Genomic DNA, 25,333 nt, shown 5'->3' with positions numbered 1-25,333 from the left:
AAACTCCAGGGAAACTGATTAAATACGTTATTTACGCCACCAACAGTATTATATTTCCTGAGGACAGCTGTACAGTAGGAATTGACAAAATTATAATTCTTCATATCAAAATTGACCTTTCCAAATATTTGAGAGGTTGGAATTTTAGCTAAATCCATTTTGAAGAGTTCATTCGATTTTCAAGATTGTATCTAAGAATGTCATGGTTGCATTTCAAAATTTGGTGTTCGAATATATGTATTTCTAAATATTATCATTGAATGGTTTTTCTATCTCAGATCAATTAGTTTTTGTTTTGCAGCATAGCATGCAGTATTTCTTTTTCAGAAAAATAAATTTATTTTTCATGATGTCATGGAGTCTTTGAATTTTGAGAGAAATACTTATCCAGACTCAAGAGCAAATTAATTTTTAAGCTAGGCTAGACTTTGACGAATAGATTTCTTTTTTCTGAATTACAAAAGGATCCTGAGCTGTTTGTGCAATGCAGCATTTACCCTGGTTCCCCTAAGGAAAACCTCACCTGGCCAGACAAGATTGGGAGAAGCAAGAGTCAGAATATACCTGCCTTGAGGAAATTCCAGTGCATTGCTCAGTTTTAACATTTCTGACTAATCCTGTTGTAAAGATAATGATAACATAGTATTTAAGCCAGTATTTCCCAAATTTATTTGAGCAGCAAATCTCTTTTTGGGATATTGTGGAGCTCCTAGGACTTGGGGTGAAGTCTAGAAAATACTGTAAACACCTATGAAGAGTCCTTTGATTGCTCGATTTTTCTCCTCTACACACTGTCATCTTGGTCATTTATTAGAATCCCGACAGTTAAGGTGGCTCTCTGCTACAATGCCAGCAAGAGTTACTGTTTATAAAGATGATAAATTGTTGTACCAAAAACTTTGTTCTACAGTGTGGCATTTAAATATCAATATTTTTAATAAGCAAAAGTATACAGCACTGTGAATGATGATGAGTTCTAATATTAATTTCCATTGTGTTCCTTATACACACATACACACACACACACACACACACACACACACACACACACACACACACAATGGATGACAGATTGTAGATCAGATGACCACTCGAATGGTCCCCTGGAGGTTCCTTTTGTGTCTGGAACGAATGGCTGTGACAGTCCCTTTTATTTCCCCACACAGTTACTGTTTCATGACAGTATCCCTGAGTACCCTGCTTATCTTGTATCTTCTAGAAGCATTTATAAATCTTCTCAGTCTCTGCCTGCAGTTAAGTTTGTTTCTTTTAATCACCTGTATTCCCAAGGAGTCTGGCCTAGCTGCATTTCTCTCTGAGAGGTGCCTGCAGTTAAGAGTTTACCAGGCAGGACCTCATTATTTGCTCTGGTCTTCTCTGTGTGTCTGCTTTGGTAGCAGCGTGGACCTGAGGGCACATTTGGGGCACACAGTCCTTACCTACAGTCTTGTGAAAGAGATGGACCCATGAATAGATGAGTGGGGGAAACTTTTAACTACAGGGAGTGTGGGAGCCTCAGAACCTAGCAGTCCAGAGAGAGAGTGTGGTGAGGACAGAAGCTGAGAGAGGCCAGCAGGGCATCAGGTGTGGCAGGTCCTCTCTGACTTGGACACGAGCTCAGCCTTCATCGTGTGGGGGCTTTGTTTTCAAGTTACTTTTCCATTAGAATGTAATATATGGCCATTAAAAAAAAAAAAAAAACTTAGAAAATAAGAATGTTAGATTTTTAAAAATCACATTCCCATCATTTAAAAGACAGGCACATTATCATTTAGCTGTAGTATTTCCTTCCTCTTTTTTCACAAGGGGCAGTTATTTTTTTTATCATTCCTCTGAGGTAGGTTGATGATTTTAACTTCAGGCTGTGGATGAGAAAACCAAGGCACTGAATCACATTAACTATCCAGAGTCCAAATTGCTTCTATTGCTGAAGACCCAGCATGGAAATTTCCTGAGTTCTGAAATGAAGAGTAAAAATTGGGGGAAAAGAAAGAAAGAAAGAAAAACTTTATTCTCCGAACAAGCAAATTCTAGGCATACAGAAAAATATGCCTTTATTATTATTAATTTTAACTTTTAAAAACATATCTGCCTTAGACGTTTTAAACTGAGCTAATATGATTACTAATTCTTCATCATCTAATGAATTCCAAAGTGTAATTGATGAGTTTGGCTGTCTCATTACCAAGGAGAGATCTTAGACTGCAAATTTGTTAGTGGTCCTTTAAGGTGTTTCTCTGATTCCTGTGTTTTTCCATGTAGAGCAACTTACTGAAAGGAGTGTTTACTCATTTTCACTTGATACAACACAAGCCTTTAAAACTCCTTTCTCTGAATAGTAGTTCTTGTTGTTTTCCTGAAATATATTTTTCCAAGGATTATTTCCCTTTTATGACACAGCATTGGAACATTGGCTAAAGGTTGTTTCCAGTCTGCCCTTGGTACAAGACTGCCTCTGAGAACCAACAGATAATAAAGAGATGCTGCTGAGAACACTGTTTTTCTTGCCAAAAATCAGATAGACTTACCTATTGATCAGTAGATAGACAGAGATAATATCCAATTACAGTGAGGAAAGTGGGAAACAAATTGCTAAATATTTTTGATAAGTGAATAGCATTTCCTACTAAAATAAATGTGATGATCTTAGGACCTATAAGTTATAGTTTTAGGAATATATAACTATAAAAATTAACATACATGTACAGAGACAAAGGATCATTATTGCTAAATTGTTTGTAATAGAAAAAAGGAAACAATCCTGTTCTCATAAACAGTAAAAGGAATTGAATAAATTGTGGCACATCCATGCTGAGGTGGGTTCATCAGCTCTTACAAAGCGTGTGTTAGATCCGCTGGGATGGATGAGGAATTTGTGCTGTATTGTTTAGTGAGAAGGGAATATGCGTAATAATATAAATGGCAGGATAACAGTAAAGGAAATGCGTAAGTTTGAATGAAAAGTGAAAGCACATGTAATGATAAACATCAAACTGTAAACATTCAAGGGATTAAATTTGGGAGTGAGAATGGGAGGAAGACAAAATCTTTTTTTTCCTTTTATGTAACTAAGTATTGTTTGGTTTATTAAGTGAGCTTAATAAGTGAGTGAGTAATAACTTTATAACTTAGAAAAAAAGAAAAGTGTTTTATTATGTATTGTTATACAGGAATGGTCATTTAATTCTGTTTCTAAGTTGCTAGGCTGCCTAGAATTCAGGCTGACAGAGATTAAGACCTAAGAACAGGAAATGAATGACAGAAGCAGGGTGAACAACACAGCTTCCTGCCCCTGAGGATTCTTCCCACTCTGTTTCCATAGGTTCCTTAGAATTGTAAATAAGCTAGTCTCCTAAACTTACTCACAAGTGCATGTATCAACTCATAAATAACTCTATCTCCACTATGAATAAAAAGGTAGAAAATAATAGTTTTTCTGGATAAAAGGAAAAGTGAAAGTTTGTAACCCATGGCCCCTCTTCTCGCCTCATTTCTACCAGTAATACAGATTAACTACTTTCTGATCACCCTGTCTTACCAGTTTAAGAAATATTATGGTGAATCACATGCAATAAATTACTCTTTCACCCTCTCATTCAGATAATAGGTCTCACAGAATATCCAGTGGTATGAGTTGCCTTCAAATTAATTGTTATGAAAGGAGCTGTGGTTTTGAAATGTGCTTGTTTGTTTTTTATCCTTATACCGAAAGGTGTTAGTTAGCAAACAGGGATATTTCTCTTCTGTCATCATACATGTTCTACTCAAAGGTCATATTTTATTTTAAATCCACCACTTGGAAGACAAGGACAAAATGTAGGAATGGTAGGACTTGGGCTAAGTGATTCTTTAATTCTTTTCAGCTTCAACATTCTATGATTTTATGATTTTAAAGAAAAATAAAAGCCAAACCTACAGATAAAGCTAGACATAATCTTCCAAAGGCTTTTGTTCACTGTAGGACTGAATAGAAAATTGGGAGTGTCTTAGTCTTCTAGGGCTGCTATAGCAAAATACCAGATTAAGCTTAAACTGGAGGCTGATGGGCCAAGATCAAGGTGCCAGCAGCGTTGGTTTCTGGGGAGGGCTCTGTCCTTGGCTTGCAGACAGTGCCTTCTCAGTGTGTCCTCGTGTGGCCTCTCTTCTATGCATGGGGGGTGGCGGTAGAGAGAGAGCAAGAGAGAGCTTGTTCTCGAGAGCACTGGGTATCTCCTCCTCTTCTTATAAAGACACAGTCCTATTGGATGAGGGCCCAACCCTACGACCTTGGGGGTTAGGGCTTCAACTTATTATGACTTTGAGGAAGACACAGTTTAGTCCATAACAGGGAGAAAAATAGGCATAGGATACTGTAGGATACTAAAGTTGTGTATGTTTCACTTTATGCTAAGTTTCTGCTTTCTGAGTTTTCAGTGCATCTTTTAGTAAAAGCAATAAATTGAAGTGACATTTAACTGCCTTTTCCAGCCAGCAGTCGTAATCTTTAAAGTCTGATTTTATAAAGTCATGCGTTATTTCATTAAATTGTTAAAATGTCTTTATGGTTAACATTTTATGCAATATATATATATGCATATATCTTTCTAAAGGGTTACATTTAAAACTATCTTTTAAAAAGTTTTACTTTTAAAATAGCTTTAGTGTTGAAAGAGCTGTTTAAACCTCAGTTAGATGTTAAATGTCATCAAGTTTCTGTTCTTTAACTGGCACTGTAGAAATACTAATTAGTTGTTAAATACTTTTTTTTTCAGAATTATAAAACCAATTAAAATATAGAACACAAAACTCACATCTAATTACAGAAAGAACTAACCAACAAGCATTCATATTATTGGTTAAGTTCCTTTCAGTCACTTTTCTGTGTCCACAGAGCAAAAAGTGAAATTACAAAATTTGGGGAATACTCTTCACCCTGTTTTGTGTGTCTAGCTGAAGTTAGCCTCCAACTTTTACCTCAGCAGTACGAGATTAGGTTTGCTCAAAATTGGATTGACAAGCGGTCCTTTTCCATGAATGGGGGTACTGTTTCCTTCTCCCATTAAGACTCTGTCAAAATTGAAACGGAGAACAGTACTTTTCACTTAATTGTCTGTTGATAGTGCCTCGAATTTCTAGAACTCTTGGCCTAATGAGACTTTATAGGAGTCTCAGTATCCACTCCTGCAGGCCTCGGGCTCAGGTTGTGGTAAGAATTGAAAACTAGCAGACTGCGGGTCTCAGGCCTGCCCAGTCTCTGCAGTAAATGAGGAGATTCATCCCCTTCTGTTAGTTTCTGGGAGAACCAACAAGAGATCTGGGGTAGGCCTTGGCAAGAGACAGTTTGTAGCTTATCTTCCCCAAATCCTGGTTTGCTCTCCTCATTCTAATTTAAATGTAGATGCCATTCACCGCCTCGCCAGCATACCTCCTGTGAAGGTAAGGGACTTAATGATCTGATCTGCTCCACCATTACCAGTCCACTCACCCCAAAATACTGAATCTTGCCCACGTTCCCAACCACTGGCTGAGGTCTTTTCTGCTTATATGAACCACCAAGTTGGCTGCCGTCTTGATAACAAGTGTGGAACCTGCCTGGAAGACTTCTGAAACTGTGCTCCCCGTCTGCCAGCCTGGTCCACTGGATCTCATTCTGGGTTTGCAGTGTCTCCTTAGATACTTGTCGACTGAAAAAAATGCACGAGCTAAAAATTGAGGATTACGTTTATTCGGCAGACATACTTAAGCCTAGATGACAGCCTCTGAGGGATTGCTCTGAAGAGGTGAGGGAGGAGCCGGGATACAAAAGAGTTTTTGCAAAATAGCTAAGTAGTCGGAACATCAAAAGATTACTGTTAATTAAAGAAAAACAGACATGTCAAGTTAATGAATTTAGCATTTTTCTATGTATAGGAAGATGCAAGAATCTAGACTCATTGAAACCATTCCTTTGATGTGCATCTTAACTATCTAGGGCCAGTGTCTTGCTTTTCTCCATCCTGAATCCCCTCGGGGTGCACAGTCAGGGGACAGCTGCAGCGGGCTGACGGCTTGATGGCCACAATATCCTTTGTTTACTGTTGTGGCAGGCAACATTGTTTGTCTCCACGCTGAAGTCAGCGGTGATACAATGCTCACTGATTGAAAAAACAAAAAACTCCCAAAGTGGATGATTTTCTTTAGCTCCGGAATGCCAGTCCCATTTGCGGTCTCCTCCCTCCCACAGTGTTGTGCTCTCAGGAATGCCCAGGTAGAACCTATCTTAGAACACTTGGTGTCCACCAGGAACTCTCGTTGTGCTGCTCTGAGCAAGGCCTATTGACCAAAACAGCCAAATGACTTCCCAGAATCCTTGTAGTGATTGATGGACCAAAGGAACCTCTCTACTCATTCAGACCAGGAGTTGTGTTCATTTCATAAGCAAGATGAAGTAAAACAAGGAGGATAGAGAGAAGAGGATAATGGTAAATGGAAAAGCATGAAGCAGCACCAGGTTTTCTCTCGACAATCCCTGTAGAGCTGTGGTTCTACACAGAGCAAGCAAGCATCTGTTTCTTTATCTATAAAATGCGGGTAGCAATAGATAGGGCTGTGATGATGAAATGATTGGGTGTATGTCAAGGGCTTGGAATAGCACCTGGACTATGGAGAGCATTCAGTAAATGTTTGTTGTTGCTATTGTTGTTCCTACTATTATTAAATGGAATTTGAAATGGAAAGGATCTAAGCTAGTTCCTTAACTGGTCAACTTGGAGACAGTTATTTGATCCCTGAGCCGCCTCTGCAAATTGGGAGTAATACCAGTCTGGCACACAGGAAACAACACTTATTCTCTCACCCTCTTTCACCTGCTGTGATTTTTGTTTTCCTTCAGTTACAAAGGAATGAACGAGTTTATTCGTAAGAACTGTTGCATGTTTTCATTAGTTCTGTCTCTCCCTCTCTAGATGGTGTGGATAAAAAAGAGAAGATGGGCTCTGAAGGGAACAAATAAAAATGCAAATCTGAATGAGCAAAGATATTTAGTGAATGCTGTTTTTGGATAAGAACTGAATGCAAACCAGACCTAGCATAATATATACATTTTTGGAACTATATTTATCCTATTCCCATGAAATAGGCTGTCAGGCTCAACTTTGTCAAAGCACTTGTTATCAGATAAGGAGGTTAAAAGACTAAAGATACGTTGTGAAATTAAATAGGGGAATATTCTAGGTCCTCCCTGAGAGTTTGGGGTCTAATTTCCACCAAATACTAGAAGTTATTCTGTCTCTGGCTTTGTTTTCCTCACTATTTGGCTAACTGCATAATTACAACAATGATCTCTAGAATCGCCAATTATATTTTGATTATGAAACCTTTTGAACCATGTTTACTGGGATTTGGAAGAACCTGTCAGTTATACTGAGAGATCTGAAGCTTACCCCTAAATGAATGTCATGTGCAATTAATTTGCAATAGAGTGAATGTGAAGCTAGGATGAAAGCCAGTTCCCTTGCTGGTTTTCAAAATGAATGCTTTGCTGAATCTAATCTAGAGAAACTTAGATAAACTTCAGGGTGTTCAGTCTTATTTATTGTTCTCCAATTCATTTAGCGAATAAGGTCTTTTTATTAGCAGACACGTTAATGACTGAATGGTGTTCGTTTCTTTTGTCATTAATCGTGCCACTTAATTTTTATTATTGAGAGATATGTATTTGCTTATTTTCAGTTATGTGGATCTCAATATGTAGGCATGTTGGGACACTCTTAATTGTAAATTAGACAAGTGTGTCCTGGATATTTATTAATTTTAATGATAAAACCCATATAACAAAGACATATTGAGCAACTACTAGGTGCAAGACACTTAGTAAGTTACTGTGAAAAGACCGGCACGTGCTTAGTGGAATTCACTGAGCACTTGCCCTTTAAGTCGTTAGATTCGATAAGGAGTCTATGGTGAAAGATGAATTCTAGGCTCACTGGCATGCCCCGTATGGCAGAAAACGTCTATTTGTTAGATAGAGAGGAGAGACAGAAATCAGTATTAAAGAGGCCTCCATATTGGTTTTTGGTAGACTTCCTTGATTATACTTTCTTTATTTTAGACTTTTATGGATTGCATTTTTTTGGCAACAAGGTTGATTTTCCTTGTTTGATGACTTACCCATCACTTCCTCTGGTAGGAATGGGTGTGTTAATACACCGTTGAATTTTCTCCTGAAGTTCCCATTGTAGAGATACTATTTCCTAAGGAGTTGCTTGTATCTAAAAGGAGCAGGGCAATGAGTGGAAAGAGACAGACAGCCTGGATTCAAGTGACCTCTGCTCACTCACACCCTCAGCCTCAGTTTCCCCACGCATAAAGTGAATGGCTCTCATGAAAGAATGGCTCCAGCCACTTCCTTCCTTAGGACACACTTCTCAGACTGGGGCCCCCAAGGGAGAAGCAATCTGAGAGGCCTCGCTTGAGTCAGGTGCCCGCCTTTTGCCAAAAGGAGGAGAGGGTCCCTTGATTGATAGTTCCAGTGCTGGGAGCAGTAGTAGAGGGAGAGGCTCTGGGCGTCGGGGGATGAGTGGTTTTGAGCCAGGAAAGTGGCTGATGTTCCCTGAGATACTGCTTCTCCAGCTGTGAAGGACCAATGACTTTTTTTTCTTTTCTTTTTTCCCAATCCTTTGCAGGTTGATACTTTTTTTAAAAAAGACATGTAAAGTAAAACTCTATCTTTAAATTATTAATCAAACATTTCTCCACCTCTGGGTTTATCCTGTCACAGACTCTCAGAGGAGTTCCTTGCATTCTTGCTGAGGAAATCCCCCTGCACATGCCCCTAAGATCCCTCTACTTCTCACCTCGCAGCCTCTTCTCATCCTCCTGTCATCTGACTTACCCTTCACCTCTCTAGAAACTGCAAAGTCCTCCTTTGAAAAATCCAGTAATATCTTTTCAGGTCTCATCCTCAAGTTCTCCTGTAGCACTTACTGTTCCTTCCAGACGGATGCTCTGTCCTCAAGGACATCCCTCACAAGAACACACTTCCCTCCTCCTCTCATGGAACTTGGTGCCTTTTTCCTTCTCTGGATCAACCTTCTAAGAGAGATGCTCTTCTAAGATTCTGGCCCAAATGTCTGGCTCTGTACACTTTAAAATGTGAATATCAGTGTCCAAAGAGGGGTTAGGGCATTTTCTTTAAGATTTGATTATATCCCAAGGTATCTGCAAACAATGTATTTGACAAGGGACTGAAATCCAAAATATATTTTAAAAACTTATACAACTGAATGTCAAAAAAAGAACACCAACAACCCGATTGAAAAATGGACAGAGGCGGTCTTCCCTGGTGGCGCAGTGGTTGAGAGTCCGCCTGTCGATGCAGGGGACATGGGTTCGTGCCCCGGTCCGGGAAGATCCCACATGCCGCGGAGCGGCTGGACCCATGAGCCATGGCCGCTGAGCCTGCGCGTCCGGAGCCTGTGCTCCGCGGCGGGAGAGGCCACAACAGTGAGAGGCCCGTGTACCGCAAAAAATAAAATAAAATAAAATTTAAAAATGGACAGGGCTTCCCTCGTGGCGCAGTGGTTGGGAGTCCGCCTGCCGATGCAGGGGACACGGGTTCGTGCCCCGGTCCGGGAGGGTCCCACATGCTTTAGAGCGGCTGGGCCCGTGAGCCATGGCCGCTGAGCCTGCGCGTCCGGAGCCTGTGCTCCGCAACGGGAGAGGCCACAGCAGTGAGAGGCCTGCGTACCGCAAAAAAAAAAAAAAAAAAAAAATGGACAGAAGACCTGCAGATACAGTTTTCCAAAGAAGGTATACAGGTGGCCAACAGGCATATGAAAAGATTCTCAACACCACTACTCATAAGGTAAAAGCAAATCAAAACTACAGTGAGATACCACCTCACACCTGTCAGAACGACTGTTATCAAAAAGACAAGGGGCTTCCCTGGTGGCGCAGTGGTTGAGAGTCCGCCTGCCGATGCAGGGGACATGGGTTCGTGCCCCGGTCCGGGAAGATCCCACATGCCGCGGAGCAGCTGGACCCATGAGCCATGGCCGCTGAGCCTACGTGTCTGGGGCCTGTGCTCCGCAACGGGAGAGGCCACAACAGTGAGAGGCCTGCGTACCGCAAAAAAAAAAAAAGAAAAACAAGTGTTGGCGAGGATGTGGAGAAAAGGGAGCCCCTCGTACACTGTTGGTGGGAATGTAAATTGGTGCAGTCATTATGGAAAACAGTATGGAGGTTCCTCAAAAAAGTAAAAGTAGAACTACCATATGATTCAGCAATTCTACTTCTGGGTTTTTATATGGAGAAAACAAAAACACTAATTTGAAAAGATATATGCACCCCTATGTTCATTGCAGCATTATTTACAATAACCAAGATACGGCAGCAACTGACGTGTGTATTGATAAACGAATGGATAAAAAGGTGGTATTCTGGAATATTACTCAGCCATAAAAAAGAATAAAATCTTGCCGTTTGTGACAACATAGGTATACCTAGAGGATACTACGCTAAGTGAAATAAGCCAGAGAGAATAAAACAAATACTGTATGATTTCACTTATATGCAAAATGTAAAAACCAAATGGACAAAATAAAACACAAACAGACTCATAGATACAGAGAACAAACTGGTGGTTGCAAGAGGGGAGAGGGATGGGGGAACAGGTGAAATAAGTGAAGGGGATTAAGAGGATCAAACTTCCAATTGTAAAATAAATCAGAATGATGTAATGTACAGCATGGGGAATATGGTCAGTATATTGTAACAACTTTGTATGGTGACAGATGGTCTCTAGATTTATTGCGGTGACCATTTCATAATGTGTACAAATGTCAAATCCCTGTGTTGCACACCTGAAACTAATCTAATATTGTCTGTCAATTATAATTCAATTTATAAAGATTTGATCCTATCTCTGTATGAGAATTGAACTAATCATAAGATAATGGTGTGTATATACTTCCAGTAGTGTCTGGCAGAAGATAGTGGACTGGAACTTCTAAGGGTCATTCCTGTGACTTCTCTTTGAAAGTCAACAGCGCTAAGTCATTTACTGAAAAAGGAAGGCACCATCACTAACATGTAAAATTAAGGGATGAGCAGCTTTTTTTTTTTTCTCTTCTTCTTACTTTATGTCCTTTCACTGTGACTGGAGCTTTGGCAGGTGTGAGGAGTGGAACTACAGAAAGAGCCTTTCATCCGAAGTCAATAGACGTGTTTCTTTTGCCAATAACAGGTGCCTTAACTCTCTGACCACCTGTGTCCTCATCAGTTACAAGAGGCGGTTGGGCACCATGATCTTTGAAGTCACTTTCTAGAAAATTCTGTGATGTTCTTACATTTTTAGAAATCATTGTGTGTAACCTAGTGACTTTCCCTTTTCCAGGGTCCTGGCTTAGTGTAAACCCTATTTTCTTGTTCTCTTCTAGCACCTGTTTTCTGATTAGAGACGAAATACATGACATTCAGAACTTCCACTAAGGTACTGTAAGGTAAGATCTTTTGTTGAGTTGAGTTCTTTGCTTTAAAAAGGGGGCTGATGGCTTGATCTGTGAGCAGAGGTTAATGAAGAATAGGAATTTCTAGGTTGGTGTTTTTCAGTACAATTTATAATTGTTACTCTGTGCATCTTAATATAAATAAGTCATGCTCAACTTTTTGTGTCTCAGTAAAGGTACTTTTTTTTTACTAATTTGTTCATCAGATTCAAAATTACAATGAAGGAATTTGTTGAAATATGAAATAAGTTGATTTTATTTCAAAAACGTATTGTATCTTAACTGTAGTAATGTGAGGGTTTTTAAATAGTGGAAAATGTTTGACGTTTTAGCAAATATAGGACCTTATAGCTTGCCTAATTCATAGCTTAAATATTATCTTTTGATTATTTATATCGCCTTATTTGGAATCCTGTACAAAATCCGATCGTAAGTATGAAGAAAGAGCAACATTGTGAAAAAGCTCAATCCTTTTTAAATGTTATTGTTCATAATACTTTTTCTATTCAGCAGACAGTGCAGATAGCCTACCCAATATACATTCTCCCCTATTCCTTTCTTAAAAATTCCTGAAGTTTTGAAGGACAATAAGACTTCCCAGACTCCTTTGCTGCAGCCACATGACCCGTTTCTGGCTAATGAGTTCTGAGTGATGGGCCCTGGGGAGGGTTTCCCTTCCTGAATTAATTCCCTTCCTGAAATAAAAGAGCAGAGCTTCAAGAGGAGAATATTTTTGGAACATTTTCCTTTGTTATTGCCCCATCTTTCTACCTGAAAAGTAGTTCTAAAATTTGTGGCTGCAGGATCTTAATTTATGAAAGTGACTGAATGATGACACAGAGAAGTCAGTGTCACTGGAAGAAGAATTTATTACTTGCATTTCCCGAGAGAAGGGAGCACTCCATGAAGGGCCATCTGAGGAAGACCAGGTCTGGTCAAGGGGCAGAAAACAGAAATGAGGAGAAAGTCTAGGTCAGTGTCTTTCTTGGGAGTTTCGTCAGGAAAGGAGAGGCAGGGCAGGGTAAACAGATTAGGATTGGCCAGTTAGAATAATGTCGGTGGGCCCTGGGCTGCAAGGGTGGTCTCTGGTTGCCTGGTACTTGGCAGGGTGTTGATTTAGGCAGGGGAAATATTGACTTGGTGTGTGAGTTAGATAAGAAGGTGGATGGGACTATACACTCAGGATTGTTTGGTTTCCATGCAAAAGATGTGCTCCAGGCCAAACCCTTTGCTATTTCTAAGAATTGGCTAGTCTTGGGACGGACAGTTTCTCCCTGGTCAGCAACTTTTAAGATGTCAAAACATCATAAAATACAGAAAATAAAAACATGATTAATACAAAGCACAGCCCCCATCTTGTAATCACAAGGACAAAAGCCACAACCAGGGATATTGGAGCAGAAAGGTAAAAGGAGCTTGACACCTTGATGACACTCTTAAGCTCTAGTGAAGCTACCATTACATTTCCTGTTGTAGGAGACAAATAAATCCCTTACACAAGCTTGTTAGGTCTTCTGATACTCGGAGTCAAATGCAGACTTAGCTGATTCTAGCATTCATATCTGGTCATGATGCTAGATAAGTATTTCTATACCTTATTTAGTCTTCACAGTAGTGCCATCCGGGTAAGTATTATGATCCCCATTTTACAGTGAGGAAACTGATGCTTTGAGATGTAACAACTTTGTCCTATGGTAGTAAGTGTCAAAGGCAAGGTTTGAACTTGGACCTGTCAGGTGCCCTTCCCGGTACTCTGCTACGTCAGTGCTGGTCCTGGCATTATGATGCCAGGAGCCTGTACTGTTTTTGTGGCATCATCAGTGCACTAATCCTTTGCATGTCGTTCAATAATACAGAAATTCCACTAGATTATCCATTTATAAAACTAAGTGAACTGGGGCTATTCCATATTTTTAAATAAAAGGAAAGAGGGGCTTCCCTGGTGGTGCAGTGGTTGAGAGCCTGCCTGCCAATGCAGGGGACACGGGTTTGTGCCCCGGTCTGGGAAGATCCCACATGCCGCGGAGCGGCTGGGCCCGTGAGCCATGGCTGCTGAGCCTGCGCGTTCGGAGCCTGTGCTCCGCAACGGGAGAGGTCACAACAGTGAGAGGCCCGTGTATCGCAAAAAAAAAAAAAAAAAAAAAAAAAAAAAAGGAAAGAGAAAACTCTGGTTTGGGGGAATCAGGATGAATTGAAATTGCCTATGAAAGCAGGTGAAAGAAATACTAATTCCAAGTTTTTTATTTTGCTTTTTGTTCTTTTGAAATAAAAGTTTAGGACTAATGGTCTAAATATGGCCACCAAAACTAAGCTTTTAAGCTACAGTCCTAATATTAAATACTTCCCTTCTAACAGTGTCTATTACTTCACTCAGTAGGCTCAGAAAAAAATGCAGGAAAAAGATAAATTATATAATAAAATTCCTTTCCAAAGAAAGACATGCAAGATATTGAATAAGGTACTGAGCTGAGTCAGGGGAGGAGTGCTGGATAATGGAAAAGTCCCTGGTCTGGAAACTAGGAGATGGGAAATGCAGGTGACAGCCAGCTCTTTGGAGGCTCAAAAAAGCTCCTTCACCTCTCTGGACCTTTGCTCTTTGTGTGTAAATGGAGGGTGTATGATATTCTGATATTCTCTTAATATAAAATAATAACTTACCTTGTTGGATGTCCATTGCTAATGCAGGAAAATGCTGTGTCTACTAAAGTCAACTTTCTTCTTTTTGGCCATTAAACTAAAGAGTTATCAGTTATTTTCCTTTTGCTGTCCTTTATTTCAAAAACATCCTGAAATTCTTAATTTCTTTCTGTATCTTCTGTTACAACCCTGCTCCAAGTCATCATTCTCTCTTGCCAGGACAACTGTGTAAGCTTCCTGGTGGTCTCCTGGCTTCTATTCTTGCCACACCAAAATCCCTTCTGTGTGCAAGACCAGTGTCTGGGGAAACTAGATCAGAGCTTGTTATTCTCCTGAGACCTGCTCAAAACCCTTCAACTCCTTTCTCTGCATTTAGAGTAGAACCCAAACACATGACCACGTCTTACCTATCTGATACAATCAGGCTTCTACTTGTGCCTTTTCTCCCTGCTTCCTCAACACCAGTGGCCCTGTCTTTCATTCTGTTCCTTTGTGTTCTTGTCTCCCTAGGGCCCTGGCACGGCAGTCCCCTGGCTTGCAAGGTTCTGTCCCTGAAGTTTCCCATTGAGATCTCAGCTGCAAATCTTCCCTAACCACTGTCTCTAAATGAGAACTATTCCAAGTTTAATTCCATTTAAAAACTAGAAGTTTTAGGGACTTCCCGGGTAGTCCAGTGGCTGAGACTCCGTGCTTGCAGTGCAGCAGACCCGGGTTCAATCCCTGGTCAGGGAACTAGACCCCGCATGCTGCAACAAAGATCCCGTGTGCTGCAACTAAGACCCGACGCAGCCAAATAAATAAATAAAGTATTAAAAAAAAAAACTTAGAAGTTTTATTTTTAAGGCATATTAAAATACCCCCATATGGAAAAAGTACTTATTTGTATAGCTTAAGGGATTTAGGCAAGACATGAAGAATTCCGACATGTGTTTATGGTTTGTTGTATGGTCTAAGCTCCTTGAGGGCAGGGCCTCTCTGGTCTCTTTTCCTCACTGCCTGAACCGCAATACCTATAAAGATGCCTGTTCCCTGCAAGAAGCTTAGTAAATATTTATTGAATGAATGAATGTAGAGTCAAAAAATGCCTTAGGCAAAATATCCCAAAAGAAATTAAACAGTGCTTATAGATGTCCCCGATGGGTTTGTTGCTCTAGACTGGAAAGAAAGAAAAAAAAAAAAAAAGATGAAAAAACAAATTCTGAGAACAGGGACAGAGAACAGTACACACAGAAAATAGCAGTAAATCCTTGGGAGGGACCACTTTTGGTATCGGCACTAGTGGCATTTCTGATCTATGGTGATGGGTGACAGAGCCCAGTTCTTTGGATCTTGCGTAGATTTATTAGTTAAGCCTGGCACATAGATGATTGGAAATGTTTGTTGAATGAAGGCCCAAAAGAATGAAATAATAAATTATCGAACTACTAAGAGCAAAGCTGCCTTTTTTTCCAGTGGCCAACATAATATTCCCATGATGCCAATATTTAGTCCCTGTTAGTAACAGACATTCCAAATACAGTGAGTGTGAAAAATGTTCCATGAAACTGAGTTCAATTACTGTGCTAGGCTTCTCCCTTAGAGAGCTTCAGAGTTAATCCCATCTTCCAAGTCAGTTGTCACAGGGACGATCCAGGATGGCACACCATGCAAATGTATTAAAATGCTGATGGGAAAACGGAAGCTCGAAAAATGTCTTATCTGTCAATTAAATGATGTAGCCTCGTGGTTAGATTACAGTAATTCGGGGGGTTTTTGTTTTCTGCCAGTTGAGATTTGACAGCTGTTTATAAAATATTTACGTTCTGATTTCAGTCACATTGACAGCACTTTTGGATCTTTGGAAGATGATAATTATATGTTAGGAAAATGTTTTAAAAAGTTTGAAGCTGATCTGTTGAGGGGGAAAATCTGTTTTAAAAATTGTACAAAGGAAGGAAATCCACTTTATAAAAGGATATACTTCCAATAAAAGTCAGAAATAATAGACATTTGTGACCTGAAGACACACCTCATGTGATGGGAAGGAGTATCCTTCTCCACTCTGCCTATTTTGGCTCCCTTAGCTTTTTTTAACTCTGGCTAACTGGGTATATGCTTCTCACCTTTTTTCACTTAATTATGTATGTGTGATATTTGTGTGGTAGGTACTTGGGTAAATTAGATAGGATTTGGGGGCATCCATATGGAATTTCGTGAACAAAATTTCAATACATATACTTTGTGTTAAAAGAAGAGAAAATAACAAAACAGAAACAGACTCATTGATGCAGAGAACAGACTTGTGGTTGCCGAGGGCGACGGGGGGTGGGGAAGAGATGGATTGGGAGTTTGGGATTAGCAGATGTAAACTATTATATATGGGATGGATAAGCAACTGTATAGCACAGGGAACTATATGCAATATCCTGTGATAAACCATAATGGAAAAGAATATGAAAAAGAATGTGTATATATGTATCCCTGAATCCCTTTGCTGTACAGCAGAAATTAACACAACATTGTAAATCAACTATACTTCAATAAAATAAGTTTTAGAAAAAGAAGAAGAGAAAAGAAAAAGTATTGGGAAGAAAACTAAGTATTGAATTTCCAAATAAAATGTTTTCAAATGTTTTAATGAAAAGCGTAAATTCACAAATAACTTTTTCTTATGAGGTATTATGTTAGAAACGCTGACTTGTAATTTCCAATCAGTGATCTCTCCAAAGTCTTGATACCTGCTATTTGTGGGATGCTTTGTAAGAACAAGGAGATGATAAAAAGTTTAAAACCTATTTTATAGCCATTCAGAAGGTTCCTGGAATTGAAATTATACCTAGAGAATCTGATATTACTTTCTTTCATTGACAACTGTAATGTTGAAATTTCTTAGAATAAGGCAAGTGATTCTGGAATCCAGCCTAACATGTTAGTATCAAATATTTAAAATTTTCGTAGAAAGCATATATTCTTTTGTAGCCATCACCCTGCCCATAGCTTGGACCCCACTAGATGTGTATATCAGCTCTAAATGGACAGAAGTGGGCTCAACCCTGTCTAAAGGGACCAGGAGCAAAAGTATAATTGGAGGCCCTGGACCCGCCCTCCTTCCCACCCCTGGCGCTTTCCCGCTCCTCCAGGGCCTTATGTGGACACTCAGCCTGGAAGTCCAACCCACTCCTCCCCACTGTGTCACAGCTGTCTCTTGACCACCTGCTGGGTCCTGGATGCAAGGGAGGATGTATCTTGTGAAAACACCACTGTATACCCTAGAAATGAGCAGACTTGGGCCTGTGGGCAAGGGATTCTGGGGACCTGAGTATGAAGCCTGGTCTAAAAGGAACCCAGCTCCCCTTGGGCATGTCCCTCGGAAAGGATGAGGGCCAGAGCGGGTCCTCTGATGCAGTGCTTCTCAAATGCAAATGTGTGTACAGTCACCTGTGCAAATACAGATCCTGATTCCCAAGGGCTCAGGTGGGCCTCCGCTTTTGCATTTCTGCGCCGCACCCAGCTGCTGCCGTCAGTGACTGCGCTCTGAGAAGCAAGACTGTAATGCACAAACCGAGGCAGGGGTCCCTTGCCTGGGTGTCCGGGAGGTACTGGACAGAAGTACCAGCTTTAGGTAAAGACAAAGATGTGGGCCTGCCATGGAGAGCTGTTCTCTCCAGGACCCCCCAGCCCGGATCCTGTCCACATGGTCCTCCTCCCTGTTCTGCCCCAGGCCCCTTGGCAACCTGTCCCTCCACTCCCTCCATCTGCTCACAGCCCCTGGTCCCTGAGGGGCGGCAGCTCACTCTCTGTCTGGACACTGAACTTGCCGTCCGGGTGGCAGAGCCCACCTCCTCTGTGCTCAGAGCATCTCGGAGGAGCAGCAGATACTGGGAATCCCCATTGTCCTTGCAGCCTGCAAGACCTGAGGCTCAGCACAGACCCGGCTCAGCCACACCTGCCTCTGAGGATTGGGCCCCATGCCCCAAACCTGCTGGCCACACGGGGGTCTCAGGGCACCAGTGTGAATCTTACACACCAGGGTACTGCTGCCCAACACGTGGAATGCCCCACAATTAGGCTGAAGAAGGCACTGTAAGTGAAGGTAGTAAATCTAATAGCTCTCTAGCAAGATTTTAATACATTACACGGAAATAGATGAAAAAGCAAATTCATTTTCAGAAATGAACCAATTGAAAGCAATCCATTTTTTAAAAAAAATACTTAGGGGCTTCCCTGGTGGCGCAGTGGTTGAGGGTCCACCTGCCGATGCGGGGGACATGGGTTCGTCCCCGGTCCGGGAAGATCCCACATGCCGCGGGGCGGCTGGGCCCGTGAGCCATGGCCGCTGAGCCTGCGCGTCCGGAGGCTGTGCTCCACAACGGGAGAGACCACAACAGTGAGAGGCCCGTGTACCACAAAAACAAAAACAAAAACAAAAACTTAAATTCTCAGTGGAACATTTGAACTAAAAGGAAAAGAAAATCCAGATCAGGAACAAAATAAAGCAGAAAGTCACAGATCGTATTTTTAAATAAAAGGATCATTTGTTTGTTATGCTATACACAAAAGAAATAAAATGCGAAAAAATTCAAAATAAGTTGATCAGATGATCAAAATATATCACAGAGTAGCATTTAAGACACAGAACAAAGAACCCACAAAAATAGTATCAGAATATGGAAATAAAATAAATCTTAGGGGATAACTAAAAATTATAACGAGAGTAGCCATAGAAAACTAAGAGTGATAGGTAAAGTAATAGAGATGATTTATTTCATAAAAATCCAAATTTGGAGTTCGTAGATGATACTTTTTAAGTAAAAGAAGGTTTTAGACACAGTTTCATAACATGAATAAATTAAATTACATTCTAAGAGAAATGAGGAAGCTCATAGGCTTACAGTGAAAATCATAGAAAAGAATGTGAAAATGAGAGGCACAATCTTCACAGGAAACAACATGCAGCATGCATGCAGGTATAAGAAGAAATAAATCCAAAGCACATATAAGAATGCCTTGAAAAAAAAAAGATCTCATAATGTGATAAAAGGCAAAAGCTGTGGAAGTGCTATATTTACATTCCAGCATATTATAGGGGGAAAAAAGAAAATTCAATTTACACAGTTTCTTATTATTCTGAGATTGCAAATTCTGTCCAGTTTCCTTTCAGCAAAATACTTATTCAATTCTTGCTGTATGTTCCTGAGATGAAATTTCAGATGATCTGTGCTAACGCTTTAATACACAGCTTCTCTCTTGAAGAGCTTGCAGTCCAGTTTTGATGACAAGGTACACACATTTTTTAGTAAGTGTTAAAATATAAGACCAGATTTAAATAATGTGAACAAGTTGTTTAAATACCGAACAGATTATGATCCCGTAGTTGTCATGGATTCTATCTTTAGCATGTTTATATTCTTGATACTTTTCACAGTGATAAACATATATAACTTTCGGAAAATGTTTATGATGTGTTGATGACCTGCCAAGGTAGAATAAAAGATAACATTTTTATATGGCCTCAAGGGCATGGAGACCCCTCTATAAGAAGAGGGTGACATATTACGAGGTTTCAGGAAAAGTAGGGTTTATAGGGGCAGAAAAAAAGAAACAACCCAGTAGGCATTGCAAAGGATCACAGGTATAGGGTAGAATGCTACATCCTCAGGACTTGGCTTGTGTGGAGGCGGGGTGGCGCTCTAAGAACAGGGCAAAGTGGGTAAGACCGAAAGGAGAATAATTATATTTCTAAAGGAGCTTGGAATTTCATTTGAAAATAACAGAATACACTGAAAGAGTAGGAGCAGGGGAATAACATGAGGAAAATTAACTGAGCAACACTCTGTGGAAATAGATTGAAAGCGGGAAGATACATTGATAACTTTTTCAGGAAAAAGGAGATTCGAGACAAAAGAGGAAACTTCCAGCAGGAGGAAAGAATAGACTCAAAAGACAGCATGAGACAGTCTGGCCCTGAGTCCTTCCTACATCCGTTCTGTGTTTGCTGCCTCTTGGGTCTTCACACTTTCTGGTTCTTTGGAAGATTTGCCTCTCATATGTAAATGGAAATTGGGCAAGAGTCGCAAAGAAAAAGCAAACAACACCCCTGCCTAGGTTTTCTTTTGATTTCTGTGTCTCCCTCCTCCGCTTTCTCCTGTCTTCCATGACCCTGTTCTTTCCTTCAGTTTCCTCATGTTCCCAGAACTCCTCAAACAGCTGCAGTTTGGCCTCTGATTCCACCACTTCTCTGGAACGGCAATTGCCAAAATGAGAAAGATCCCCTGGTTGATAAACACCAAGAATTTTTGAGTCCTAACTTTCTTGACTGCTCTGCAAAATTTGTTACCAATGACCTTTTTGAAATGCCCTCTTTCCTTGTATTCCAAGGCACTTTCCTCTGCTTGAATCTCCTGGTACTCTTTTCCCCTCATTGTCTTTCTATCTTTCTCCCTCCCTCTTTTCCTTCCTTTCTGTTTCTTTCTTCTGTCTATTGCTTAAGTACAAATCCCCTTCCCTGCCCCTGCCAGAATTCTGTTTAGAATTCTTTTCCGCCTAATTCACTTAACTTCCAGGCTTAAGCTATGACCTTTAGCCCAGTGACTCAGATCTCTGCCCCCAGCCTAGACGTCTTTCCCTAGTCCACATCTGTGTATCCAGCTGGACCACTGTAGCTGGACTTTCACCCCAGACCCCCAATCACAATGGCGGAACTGAATTGCTTTGTTCCTCATGCCCCTCCCCACTTCTCCATATCTCTGTCCTAGCCTTCTGTGCATCATACAGGAGCAACCCAGAAACTGAATACATCCCTTTACCTTTCTGAAATCAAAGTCTCATTATCATTCAACTTGAGCCTCTTCCTAGCTGTCTGACCTTCAGCATTACTTAACTTCTGTGTCTCTCAGTTTTCTTATTTATAAAATGGAAAAAAAGTAATAGCACTTGCCTCGCAGGAGTGTTGTGAAGATAATAAATGGCACATTGTAAGCTCTCAGTAAATATTAACTATTTTATTGTTTGAAGTAAGCAGACTCCCCTTGACTTGAAAAAAACAAAACTAGTTTTCTTAGTGTGTGATTTGGTTTTTGCCTAATTCTCGAGCTTTGTTTCCCACCATTTCCTAACTTCCACCCTGATTTCTTTTTTTTTTTTTTTTTGTGGTACGCGGGCCTCTCACTGTTGTGGCCTCTCCCGTTGCGGAGCACAGGCTCCGGACGCGCAGGCTCAGCGGCCATGGCTCACGGGCCCAGCCGCTCCGCGGCATGTGGGATCTTCCCGGACCGGGGCACGAACCCACGTCCCCTGCATCGGCGGGCGGACTCTCAACCACTGCGCCACCAGGGAAGCCCCCCACCCTGATTTCTACCCTTACAAAAAGATGCTCTAACAGGCCATGCTCTGCCCCTCCCTCTCCCAAGTTCACTGGTGCCTCTTCCCGTTACTGGATCATGACTTAGCCATGATAATTTCCACTGATCTTCAAAGTGTGTGTGGGATATCTCTTCCTGCCCTTTTCTCCCCAAGTGTAAACTAGTTTTTCCTCCATGTGCTCCTGGAGAGCCATTATCTTAGAGATCGTTCATGCTGCATTACCACTGTGTGTGCATCTCTGTGCTGCCAGCTTCTTAGGGGTAGAGGACGCACTATTTATCTTTAGGTAGGAGTGGTTTTGAGAGGAAGTGTAACCATAGGGCGTGGACAACGAAAGAGAAGAAGCAGTAGCATGCATCAATTGTACACCTAGATGTGGCCCTGAATACAGCCAGCCGTCTTTCCTCCTCCATTTGAGCCTGAGGTAGCTGAAAAGGGGGAAGTTTCTGAAGAACAGAAAACAAAAGGCAACATGATGCTATCAAGGTAAATCTAAAAGATGTGAGGGGAAAAAATGGAAGCCAGTTGGTAGACTGTTCACAATGGGTTAGAGATTCCGTGAGTCACAATGGAAGGGACTCACACAGGGGCGGCTGGCAGGAGAGGAGAGCTCATGCTGACCTGGTGGTAAATCTGTATGAAATCTTCTGGAGCAAGATTTCAGTCTCAAGAATGAGGAAAGGACGAGACTGATAACATAAATTTGTGATATATAGGAACTTGAGCTGTAACATTGGCATATACACACAGTTTTAATGAGTCACAGTATTTTTTGTTATGAGATGTGTGTGTGTGTGTGTTTGTGTGGTACCCTGTATAAAAGCATACTACCTATACATTTTAATATATTTTGATAATAAGAGTAGTACAGTGTTTATCATAGAAATATTGGCAGCCAGAGAAATAAAAGTCTGATATGAAGCGGTGGTGAGGAAATGGAGGTAGGTGGTATAGACGACTTTGTAGGCAAGGTTGACCTTGAGAGGCAGCAGAAACGTCGTGCAGTAGTGGTGTGGTCCAGGTAGAAGATGCAGGACCTGGGACCAAGTGAGGCTTTCTGAAGCTGGGAGACTGTATAGCCTGTTTGTAAAATGATGGAAATAATTGAGAAAGGAAGGATAAACTGACAGCGAATGGGAGAGCGGGGCACTTCAGGAGTAAAGACCTTGAGTGGGTGAGAACAGTGGGCCGGGTTGGCCCTGGATAGGTGCAGGGGCACAGATGCCAGTGGGTAGACAGATGATGATGGTCAGAAAAGGAAGCAAGTATCAAATTATTATTACTTTCCCCGTGCTGCTTTGAGTTCAAATAATGCACAGATTTAAACCTGTCCTTTGGACTGAGAAGGATAGCTCTGAAGAAAGTAAGCCGTGTGCACAGTGACCGACTTTAGGGCCTTTGTTTTTGGACAGACCTTTGTCTCCCGGCTCCGCCACTCTCCTTCAGCTGTGGGACCCTCATCAGGTTAGCTGATGGTGGGTAAGAGCCCAGGCTCCAGACTGGACTCCAATGCTGGGATCCTGGCTCCATCACGAACTGTCTGTGTCAACTTGGATCAAGCACTTGGCCCTTTCTGCCTGGGTGCTTCTTGTGTAAAAGTGGAGATTTAAGATGACCCTACCCATAGGCAGGATAAGTGACAAGTGAGAACACTGTAAATTTTGTAGAGCATATATATTTCTAGTCAATGTTAGTGGTTATTACTTCACTCTCTAAGCTTTCATTTCCATCTGTAAAATGGGGTAGATAATAGACCTGCCACATGTGATTGTTGTGAGAGTAAAAAAGACATTACATGCAAGGTTCTCAGCATTACAGCAAGTGAGTGTAACGAGAAAAAGGATGTGAGTGAGGGTCAGGGGTGGCTCCACTGGACAGCCAGAGATTGGGAACTTTTGAATGAAGACTGGGAGAGAGAAGATGACTTGTGATTTGAAGGCAAAGGTTTTAAAACTTCACTTGTAACAGAATGGAAGCCAATTAAAGCCTGATGATGTGGCCAAAGACACAAAGCCCTTCCTTTGAAGCTGATAAATTTAATAAAAATTGATTCATTTTCACTTCACTAAAGATGAGGGGAGATTGTGTGTGTGCATGGGCACATTTTAGAATGAATATCTGCAGAGGCTGAGTTACTGGAATGAGATTTTTTTTTTTTTTTTTTTTTTTTCTGCGGTACGCGGGCCTTTCACTGTTGTGGCCTCTCCCGTTGCGGAGCAACAGGCTCCGGACGCACAGGCTCAGCGGCCATGGCTCACGGGCGCAGCCACTCCGCGGCATGTGGGATCTTCCCGGACCGGGGCACGAACCCGTGTCCCCTGCATCGGCAGGCGGACTCTCAACCACTGCGCCACCAGGGAAGCCCTGGAATGAGATTTTATATTGAGAAGTGACATTAATTACCACATTATATCAGAGCATCTGAACAAGTACACTAAAATAGTTAAAAATAAGTAAGCTAAATTTATTTAATTAAATTACTGGGTTTTATAGCATCATGCACGTAATATAAAAATAGTGTAATAAAATATATATACATTATGTTTTGATTTCCAAATGGAACAAAGGATCACGAGGGCAAACCTAGCATAGTTCCTGGTGTACCGTAGCGGCCGGACAGTGATGGGTGGATAAATGGATGAATAAATCCCACATTTGCAACTCCTGTGACTTACATTGGACCTCTCCATCTTAGAAAAAAATAGCTAACACATTCTATTTGTTTCTTTACAAACAAGTGCAATACAAAGTGATGCTTAATGATGGAAATCTAGATAATTAGGGACTTTTATATGAGTTGCTGTGTCACGTCAAAGAGCAAAGCAGGGCATTATGAAATAGATGTAAGGTAAGTGTAGATAGGATTGTGATCCAGACAAAATGATACCATTAAGTATCATCTGAAATAATGTCTTTTGTGCTTCAAGATGAAAATATTCTTACGAGAAAACAAGGAAGGGAAGAGTTAAAGCTGGAAGCAATGGAGCATAGCACAAGGAACAGTGAGGGGCATTCAGAGAAGCTTGAACGGTAGGCTTGGCTAAGGCAGTCAGGATCCTCTCTCCTTCCCTCTTTCCCCGCCCCCAGCTAGTCCCCAGAATTGGAACATCAGTGACTTGAGTTGCTCACTCTAGCGCTGTCTCAGGGGAGTATAAAGAAACTGGTACTTATAGTGTGGTCTCTGGACCATCAGCCTCAGCGTCATCTGGGAACTTCTTGCAAATGCAGAGTCTTAGCCCCCCGTCAGCCCTACTGAATCGGAATCTGTAGTTAACAAGTTCTGCAGGTGATTCACATTAAATCACAGATTAAAATTTGAAAAGTGTTGGCATAGAGATGAGAAGTGTGGGCTTTAATGCACATTGATCTGGATTCAAATCCCCATTCCACCAGTGACTGATATGGCCATTCCCCCTTGGACAGGAAGAGAGAAGGTGGACTCTGGTTGCATATGGGGAGGAGAGGAAATTGGTTCCCTCTTCAGAGACAGAGGCCTCTGCATGTAGATCCCAGAAAGTCTATCGTTGAAAAATGATCTAGACTTAAAAGGGATAAGCGTTTTGCTCTTTACCTACATAGCAGCAGAAAATGAGACACATATACTTAAAGAGTAAGACAAAATTAAACAAGTAGGCATCGAGGAAAGTTTCTAAGGAGGAATTAGAGGAAGGACTGCATCTGGTTGTATGTCAGCAGGGCTTCTGAGACAGAAGGTGTTTATGGTTGGCCTTGGGGGAGAGAGACTCCTGAGAGGGAGTTGCAGTGCAGTCTTCTTGGAGGGAGTAGCATGAGGAAAAACAGAGCCAGAAAAGCCTGAAGCACATAAAGGAAGGATTTAAAAAAAAAAAATCTACTTGGAAACTCCAGATTACAGCGGGGTGGAAAGAAAA

The 25,333-nt window shown here is 41.2% G+C and overlaps 1 long non-coding RNA gene across 1 annotated transcript in view; it reads left to right on the top strand.

The window, feature by feature from the left end:
* Positions 1-25,333, top strand: part of LOC132439476 (uncharacterized) — a 418,411-nt gene that overhangs the window by 223,541 nt on the left and 169,537 nt on the right. Inside the window, exon 3 of the long non-coding RNA XR_009522367.2 lies at positions 11,397-11,459. This is a non-coding gene — a long non-coding RNA (uncharacterized lncRNA). The remainder of the gene's footprint in view (positions 1-11,396; positions 11,460-25,333) is intronic.

Source organism: Delphinus delphis, chromosome 16, assembly GCF_949987515.2.
Source record: "Delphinus delphis chromosome 16, mDelDel1.2, whole genome shotgun sequence".
Taxonomy (NCBI): domain Eukaryota; kingdom Metazoa; phylum Chordata; class Mammalia; order Artiodactyla; family Delphinidae; genus Delphinus; species Delphinus delphis.
This window is presented reverse-complemented; position numbering and strand designations above follow the sequence as displayed.